We start from the raw sequence: 10666 nt of genomic DNA, 5'->3' as shown, positions 1-10666 counted from the left end.
TAAGGGTTTAATTTTTTTTTAAATTTCAGGCAAATTGATGCACTTGAAGTCTTTTCTGTTACAAACTAAAAAAAACAATGTTAATAAAGTTATTCTTTGTAAGTTGATCTATATTTCTTTCTTTTTTATTTTTCTTTAATGTTAATAAGGATACAATGTTATGCAGAGGTGTACTTATAACAATTTTATAGACAAATGATACTATTTACAGTCGCGGCGGAGAGTTGGGGGGGGCGCGAAATGTTTACTTCTTCCTAGGGGGGGCGTAACAGAAAATAATTGAGAAGCACTGCTATAACCCCTCCCCTTTACCTCTCTCCTGTTCCTATAACCTCCCCTTTACCTCTCTCCTGTTCCTATAACCCCTCCCCTTTACCTCTCTCCTGTTCCTATAACCCCTCCCCTTTACCTCTCTCCTGTTCCTACAACCCCTCCCCTTTACCTATCTCCTGTTCCTATAACCCCTCCCCTTTACCTCTCTCCTGTTCCTACAACCCCTCCCCTTTACCTCTCTCCTGTTCCTATAACCCCTCCCCTTTACCTCTCTCCTGTTCCTATAACCCCTCCCCTTTACCTCTCTCCTGTTCCTACAACCCCTCCCCTTTACCTCTCCCATGTTCCTATAACCCCTCCCCTTTACCTCTCTCCTGTTCCTATAACCCCTCCCCTTTACCTCTCTCCTGTTCCTATAACCCCTCCCCTTTACCTCTCTCCTGTTCCTATAACCCCTCCCCTTTACCTCTCTCCTGTTCCTATAACCCCTCCCCTTTACCTCTCTCCTGTTCCTACAACCCCTCCCCTTTACCTCTCTCCTGTTCCTACAACCCCTCCCCTTTACCTCTCCCATGTTCCTATAACCCCTCCTCTTTACCTCTCTCCTGGTCCTATAACCCCTCCCCTTTATCCCTCCCATGTTCCTATAACCCCTCCCCCTTACCCTCCCATGTTCCTATAACCCCTCCCCTTTACCCCTCCATGTTCCTATAACCCCTCCCCTTTACCCTCCTATGTTCCTATAACCACTCCTCTTTACCCCTCCATGTTCCTATAACATCTCCCCTTTACCCCTCCCATGTTCCTATAACCCCTCCCCTTAACCCCTCCCATGTTCCTATAACCCCTCCCCTTTACCCCTCCCATGTTCCTGTAACCACTCCCCCTTACCCCTCTCCTGTACCTATAACCCCTCCCCCTTACCCCTCTCCTGTACCTATAACCCCTCCCCCTTACCCCTCTCCTGTACCTATAACCCCTCCCCCTTACCCCTCTCCTGTACCTTTAACCCCTCCCCCTTACCCCTCTCCTGTACCTATAACCCCTCCCCCTTACCCCTCTCCTGTACCTATAACCCCTGTCCCTTACCCCTCTCCTGTACCTATAACCCCTCCCCCTTACCACTTTCCTGTACCTATAACCCCTCCCCCTTACCCCTCTCCTGTACCTATAACCCCTCCCCCTTACCCCTCTCCTGTACCTATAACCCCTCCCCCTTACCCCTCTCCTGTACCTATAACCCCTCCCCCTTACCCCTCTCCTGTACCCCCAGCAGTGTGTGCACCACTGCTGGGGGGGATGATTTCCACTTAAAATCCACACAAAAAACAAGAATTATGAGGAATTATAAAACTGCCAACGTTGGAACCATCTGTTTTTGGTGGTAAGTGGGTTTTTAAGGTTTTATTTCAGAAACTACGATAAAAATCCTTACATTAAAAGATTATACACTTAGCCTACAAGTTAGGAGTGGATGAGGTTAGGGGTGGATGAGGATGGGGGGTGGATGAGGATAGGGGTGGATGAGGTTAGGGGTGGATGAGGTTAGGGGTGGATGAGGTTAGGGGTGGATGAGGTTAGGGGTGGATGAGGTTAGGGGTGGATGAGGTTAGGGGTGGATGAGGTTAGGGGTGGATGAGGTTAGGGGATGGATGAGGTTAGGGATGGATGAGGTTAGGGGTGGATGAGGTTAGGGGTGGATGAGGATAGGGGTGGATGAGGTTAGGGGTGGATGAGGTTAGAGGGTGGATGAGGTTAGAGGGTGGATGAGGTTAGGGATGGATGAGGTTAGAGGGTGGATGAGGATGGGGTGGATGAGGATAGGGGTGGATGAGGTTAGGGATGGATGAGGTTAGAGGGTGGATGAGGATGGGGTGGATGAGGTTAGGGGTGGATGAAGATGGGGTGGATGAGGTTAGGGGTGGATGAGGATGGGGTGGATGAGGATAGGGGTGGATGAGGTTAGGGGTGGATGAGGTTAGGGGTGGATGAGGTTAGGGATGGATGAGGTTAGAGGGTGGATGAGGTTAGGGGTGGATGAGGTTAGGGGGTGGATGAGGATAGGGGTGGATGAGGATGGGGTGGATGAAGTTAGGGGTGGATGAGGTTAGGGGTGGATGAGGATGGGGTGGATGAAGATGGGGTGGATGAGGTTAGGGGTGGATGAGGTTAGAGGGTGGATGAGGTTAGGGGAGGATGAGGTTAGGGGTGGATGAGGTTAGGGGTGGATGAGGTTAGGGGTGGATGAGGTTAGGGGTGGATGAGGTTAGGGGTGGATGAGGATGGGGGTGGATGAGGTTAGGGGTGGATGAGGATGGGGTGGATGAGGATGGGGATGGATGAGGTTAGAGGGTGGATGAGGATAGGGGTGGATGAGGATGGGGTGGATGAGGTTAGGGGTGGATGAGGTTAGGGGTGGATGAGGTTAGAGGGTGGATGAGGATAGGGGTGGATGAGGTTAGGGGTGGATGAGGTTAGGGGTGGATGAGGTTAGAGGTGGATGAGGTTAGGGGTGGATGAGGATGGGGGGTGGATGAGGTTAGGGGTGGATGAGGATAGGGGTGGATGAGGTTAGGGGTGGATGAGGTTAGGGGTGGATGAGGTTAGGGGTGGATGAGGATGGGGTGGATGAGGTTAGGGGTGGATGAGGTTAGGGGTGGATGAGGATGGGGTGGATGAGGTTAGGGGTGGATGAGGATGGGGTGGATGAGGTTAGGGATGGATGATGTTAGGGGTGGATGAGGTTAGGGATGGATGAGGTTAGGGATGGATGAGGTTAGAGGGTGGATGAGGATAGGGGTGGATGAGGTTAGGGGTGGATGAGGTTAGAGGGTGGATGAGGTTAGGGGAGGATGAGGTTAGGGGTGGATGAGGTTAGGGGTGGATGAGGATGGGGTGGATGAAGATGGGGTGGATGAGGTTAGGGGTGGATGAGGTTAGGGGTGGATGAGGTTAGGGGTGGATGAGGTTAGGGGTGGATGAGGTTAGGGGTGGATGAGGTTAGGGATGGATGAGGTTAGAGGGTGGATGAGGTTAGGGGTGGATGTAGGTTCTACAGTGTTTCCTCAATGTTCTTTAAGCCGTTAACACACATGTTGCTACCTGGTAGATCACAAAATAAATAAAAATGTTTAACTTTTTACTACAGATTACTATTATAACTACTGATTAACAGCCTATACTAATTATACATTCATTATAAAGTATATATTAGTGTAAAGTGTTACCAATATTATAGACCAATCCTACTTTCTCTCCAGCACTAAGACTTGCAGAGACATTAGCTAGGTTTCCATCCAATTGGGGACAGATTTTCATTCCAATATTCTTAAATCCGCTTAAAATCAAATTTTCCCACCAGAGTTGTTTCCATTAAATCGACTTGTTGTAGATAAAAGGCTTTGCGTGATGCCTTAGTGTACATAAAAATTACTTCAGCAGTTACATTTCCTTGTACAGAATTTTAAAAAATACAAGTTAAATGGGTTTCCGTCGTATTTTCCCTCCACTGACGGTTTTCTCACAAAGAAATGTGCGTTAAATAGCGAGTGTGCTCTAGCCAACAGCTCGCAGATACAGTGCAGGTAGGATAACCAACAAGCTTAGATTATTATGGACAAAAGAGCGAAATGATTTGTATTCGTCAAACGGCAGCCAAGCATCGATCATCATGTCACCAGAATAAGACCATCGATAAGCTCATCACTTGACGTTCCCTGTGGCTCAGTTGGTAGAGCATGGTGTGTGCAACGCCAGGGTTGTGGGTTCGGTTCCCATGGGGGGCCAGTACAACAAAAAAAAACTATGCATGAAATGTATGTATTCACTACTGTAAGTCGCCCTGGATAAGAGCGTCTGCTAAATAACTAAAATGTAAAAATGTATCACCTTTCACCACCTCTGTGAAGCTCATCATAACTTATTTCATCTGTATCCTAATAAACTGTATGTTTCCTGATGAGTCGTAGTGGGAGAACCACAACATATCATCACGTGACCCCAAATTTACTTCCACATGATGGTTATTATATCAATAGTTGAGCATAAAGGTGTTTACAACACCATTTCTCGCATAATTCATTTTAACAACACAAAAATATCCCACCTTGACGAGCGTATTTTATTTTGTCGACATTTGGAAATTTTACCGACAAATCTTCTGTTTCCATCAGGCCTGTCATTATATCTTTTTTTTATCCGACGTACTTTAGGCCCATAAAAAGGTCGGATGGAAAGCTGGTTAGTGTCTCTCTCTAGTGGATGATGTGCACACCCGTCATCAGGGTCAAACCGTTGTGTTGTAGTGGACACAGCGTTGTCTAATGTAGGCTACTGCAAGTCTCTAGAAGTGAATAATGTGTAGTCTGCATTGTATTACATCCCAGTCTGGTTGATTTCACCAGTCTCCTCCAACAGATAAGAAATGGTTGTCCTATGTCCATACATGTCCTTGTATCGTTTGAGCCTCAGAGCTTCGTATAATTTAAAACCAAACCATATGTTGTTCATTAATCATGTTAAAAAAAATGGCAGATTTAGTCCCATCACTTTAAAATTGCAGTTATTTTGATATATGCTACTGATGGACACATATGAATAGAGTGCGCTGTGTTGTTTTTCTCCAGTGTACTCTGCAGCAAAGAGCTCTGTTAATGGTCTAAGCAGCTGTCTAAAACAGTTGGCATCAGAAAAATTCAACGAGCCTTAAAATGGTAATACACTGGGATGGTCTAGTGGTCTAAGTGGCTGCCCTCAAAATACCAGTTTGAGTGTGGGTTCAAATCCAAGCCTCTGGCATACCTTCTCCTCCTACTTTTCCTGTCAGTCTTTCACTGTCCTATCTAATAAAAATGCAAAATCACCTCTTAAAATAATAAACTAATATGGACAGCAACAGCACAAGTAGAGCAAGGCTCTGTTCTTATTTTCTTACATTATATTTATTGTATTTTACTATATTATATTATATTCTATTCTATTTTATTCTATTATATATTTTATTATATTCTATTATATATTATATTTTATTCTATTTTATTATATTCTATTATATATTATATTTTATTCTATTATATTCTATTCTACTATATTCTATTTTATTCTATTTTATTCTATTCTATTCTGTTCTATTCTATTCTATTCTATTTTATTCTATTCTATTTTGTTCTGTTCTATTTTATTCTATTATATTCTATTTTATTCTATTTTATTCTATTCTATTCTATTCTATTCTATTTTATTATATTCTATTTTATTATATTCTATTATATATTATATTTTATTCTATTATATTCTATTCTATTATATTCTATTTTATTCTATTTTATTCTATTCTATTTTGTTCTATTCTATTTTATTCTATTATATTCTATTTTATTCTATTTTATTATATTCTATTCTATTCTATTTTATTCTATTCTATTTTATTATATTCTATTATATATTATATTTTATTCTATTATGTTCTATTTTATTCTATTTTATTCTATTCTATTCTGTTCTATTCTATTCTATTTTATTCTATTATATATTTTATTCTATTCTAGTTATTCTATTCTATTCTATTCTGTTCAATTCTATTCTATTATATTCTATTATATATTATATTTTATTCTATTATATTCTATTCTATTATATTCTATTTTATTCTATTCTATTTTATTCTATTATATATTTTATTCTATTCTAGTTATTATATTCTATTTTATTCTATTTTATTATATTCTATTCTATTCTATTTTATTCTATTCTATTTTATTATATTCTATTATATATTATATTTTATTCTATTATATTCTATTCTATTATATTATATTTTATTATATTTTATTCTATTCTATTCTGTTCTATTCTATTCTATTCTATTTTATTCTATTATATATTTTATTCTATTCTAGTTATTCTATTCTATTCTATTCTGTTCTATTTTATTCTATTCTATTTTATTCTATTCTATTCTATTCTATTATATTATATTCTATTTTATATTATTCTATTCTATTATATATTCTATTTTATTCTATTTTATTCTATTCTATTTTATTATATTCTATTTTATTCTATTCTATTATATATTATATTTTATTCTATTATATTCTATTCTATTATATTCTATTTTATTCTATTTTATTCTATTCTATTCTGTTCTATTCTATTCTATTCTATTTTATTCTATTATATATTTTATTCTATTCTAGTTATTCTATTCTATTCTATTCTGTTCTATTCTATTCTATTCTATTCTATTCTATTTTATATTTTATTCTATTCTATTCTGTTCTATTCTGTTCTATTCTATTCTATTCTATTTTATTTTATTCTATTTTATTTTATTTTATTCTACTCTATTATATATTTTATTCTATTCTAGTTATTCTATTCTATTCTATTCTATTCTATTCTATTTTATTCTATTCTATTCTATTTTATTCTATTCTATTCTATTCTATTCTATTCTATTCTATTCTATTCTATTATATTATATTATATTATATTATATTCTGTTCTGTTCTGTTCTATTCTATTCTATTCTATTCTATTCTATTCTATTCTATTCTATTCTATTCTATTCTATTCTGTTCTGTTCTGTTCTATTCTATTCTATTCTATTCTATTTTATTTTATTTTATTTTATTCTATTTTATTTTATTTTATTCTACTCTATTATATATTTTATTATATTCTAGTTATTCTATTCTGTTCTATTCTATTCTATTCTATTTTATTTTATTCTATTTTATTTTATTCTATTTTATTTTATTCTATTTTATTATATTCTATTATATATTATATTTTATTCTATTATATTCTATTCTATTCTATTCTGTTCTATTCTATTCTATTCTATTTTATTCTATTTTATTCTATTATATTCTATTTTATTCTATTTTATTCTGTTCTATTCTATTCTATTCTATTTTATTCTATTATATATTTTATTCTATTCTAGTTATTCTATTCTATTCTATTCTGTTCTATTCTATTCTATTCTATTCTATTCTATTCTATATTTTATTCTATTCTATTCTATTCTGTTCTATTCTATTCTATATTTTATTCTATTCTATTCTATTCTATTCTATTTTATTTTATTTTATTTTATTTTATTTTATTTTGTTCTATTTTATTCTGTTCTATTTTATTCTGTTCTATTCTGTTCTGTTCTATTCTGTTCTGTTCTATTCTGTTCTGTTCTATTCTGTTCTGTTCTATTCTATTCTATTCTATTTTATTCTATTCTAGTTATTCTATTCTATTCTAGTTATTCTATTCTATTCTATTCTGTTCTATTCTATTCTATTCTATTCTATTTTATTCTATTTTATTCTATTTTATTCTACTCTATTATATATTTTATTCTATTCTAGTTATTCTATTCTATTCTGTTCTATTCTATTCTATTCTATATTTTATTCTATTCTATTTTATTTTATTTTATTTTATTTTATTTTATTTTGTTCTATTTTATTCTGTTCTATTTTATTCTGTTCTATTCTGTTCTGTTCTATTATTCTATTTTATTCTATTCTATTCTATTCTGTTCTATTCTATTTTATTCTATTTTATTTTATTCTATTCTATTTTATATTTTATTCTATTTTATTCTATTCTATTTTATTTTATTCTATTTTATTATATTCTATTATATATTATATTTTATTCTATTATATTCTATTCTATTCTATTATATTCTATTCTATTCTATTCTATTCTGTTCTATTCTATTTTATTCTATTATATTCTATTTTATTCTATTTTATTATATTCTATTCTGTTCTATTCTATTCTATTCTATTTTATTCTATTATATATTTTATTCTATTCTAGTTATTCTGTTCTATTCTGTTCTATTCTATTCTATTTTATTCTATTTTATATTTTATTCTATTCTATTCTATTCTATTTTATATTTTATTTTATTTTATTTTGTTTTGTTTTGTTTTGTTTTGTTTTGTTCTATTTTATTCTATTCTATTTTATTCTATTCTATTTTATTCTATTCTATTTTGTTCTATTCTATTCTGTTCTATTCTGTTCTATTCTATTCTATTCTATTTTATATTTTATTCTATTCTATTCTATTTTATTTTATTCTATTTTATTATATTCTATTATATATTCTATTTTATTCTATTATATTCTATTCTATTCTGTTCTATTTTATTCTATTTTATTCTATTCTATTTTATTCTATTCTGTTCTATTCTATTCTATTCTATTCTATTCTATTTTATTCTATTCTATTCTATTCTATTCTATTCTATTCTATTCTATTCTATTCTATTCTATTCTATTCTATTTTATTTTATTTTATTTTATTTTATTCTATTATATTCTATTCTATTCTATTATATTATATTCTATTTTATTCTAATCTATTCTATTCTATTCTATTCTATTCTATTTTATTCTATTCTATTTTATTATATTCTATTATATATTATATTTTATTCTATTAAATTCTATTCTCTTATATTCTATTTTATTCTATTCTATTCTATTTTATTCTATTCTATTCTATTCTGTTCTATTCTATTCTATTTTATTCTATTCTATTTTATTCTATTCTATTTTATATTTTATTCTATTCTATTTTATTCTATTCTATTTTATTCTATTCTATTCTATTCTATTCTGTCCTATTCTATTCTATTCTATTTTATATTTTATTCTATTCTATTTTATTTTATTTTATTGTATTCTATTTTATATTTTATTCTATTTTATTCTATTCTATTTTATTCTATTTTATTATATTATATTCTGTTCTATTCTATTCTATTCTATTCTATTCTGTTCTATTCTATTCTATTCTATTCTATTTTATATTTTATTCTATTCTATTTTATTTTATTTTATTCTATTCTATTTTATATTTTATTCTATTTTATTCTATTCTATTTTATTTTATTCTATTTTATTATATTATATTATATATTATATTTTATTCTATTCTATTATATTCTATTATATTATATTCTATTCTATTCTATTCTGTTCTATTCTGTTCTATTCTATTCTATTCTATTTTATTCTATTTTAATCTATTTTATTCTATTTTATTCTATTCTATTTTGTTCTGTTCTATTCTATTCTATTTTATTCTATTATATATTATATTTTATTCTATTATATTCTATTATATTCTATTTTATTCTATTCTATTCTATTCTGTTCTATTCTATTCTATTTTATTATATTCTATTATATATTATATTTTATTCTATTATATTCTATTCTATTATATTCTATTTTATTCTATTCTATTTTATTCTATTCTATTCTATTCTATTCTATTCTGTTCTATTCTATTCTATTTTATATTTTATTCTATTCTATTTTATTCTATTCTATTTTATTCTATTCTATTCTATTCTATTCTATTTTATTCTATTCTATTTTATTCTATTCTATTTTAATATATTCAATTTTATTATATTCCATTTTATTCTATTCCATTTTAATATATTCCATTTTAATATATCCATTTTAATATATTCAATTTTATTATATTCCATTTTATTCTATTCTATTTTAATATATTCCATTTTAATTTATTCAATTTTTTTATATTCCATTTTATTCTATTCTATTTTAATATATTCCATTTTAATATATTCTATTTTATTAAATTCTATTTTATTAAATTCTATTTTATTATATTCTATTTTATTAAATTCCATTTTATTAAATTCTATTTTATTTCTATTTTATTATATTCCATTTTATTCTAATCTATTTTAATATATTCCATTTTAATATATTCCATTTTATTATATTCTATTTTAATATATTCCATTTTAATATATTCTATTTTATTCTATTCTATTCCATTTTAATATATTCCATTTTAATATATTCCATTTTATTATATTCTATTCCATCCTAAAATGTTAAATGACAAAATAACAGCAATCAAACCAAGGGAATTCAATGTCAATCCAGTCCAATGGCAATCCAGTTTAAAGTGTCGTTTGGAAACACCTTTACTGAGAACTGAATGGGAACTACTCCCCCACACACAGGAGTAAGTAGATTAGGCCTACATTGAAGACACTACTTGTTGGTACTATAGAAGGCTTTGGAAAGAGTGCCTGCTTGCAGGTCACAGGTCAATGCAGTCATGGAAGTGTCTGTAAGCTGGTCAGCCCTCAGAGCATCAGAACAACAGCAGGTGGCGACCGGCTAACAGGGCTAATGCTAATTAAGGTCAGGGTGCTTGCGTCCCAAATGGCACCCTGTTCTTTGAAGTGCACTACTTTTGACTAGAGCTCTATTGTCCCTGGTCAAAGGAAGTGCACTACTTTTGACTAGAGCTCTATTGGCCCTGGTCAAAGGTAGTGCACTATAAAGACAATAGGGTGCCATTTGGGAAGCAATCACAGCCACAGCC

This window comes from Salmo trutta, chromosome 4 (genome assembly GCF_901001165.1).
Source record: "Salmo trutta chromosome 4, fSalTru1.1, whole genome shotgun sequence".
NCBI classification, from domain to species: Eukaryota; Metazoa; Chordata; class Actinopteri; order Salmoniformes; family Salmonidae; genus Salmo; species Salmo trutta.
Note: the sequence above shows the minus strand (reverse complement) of the source record.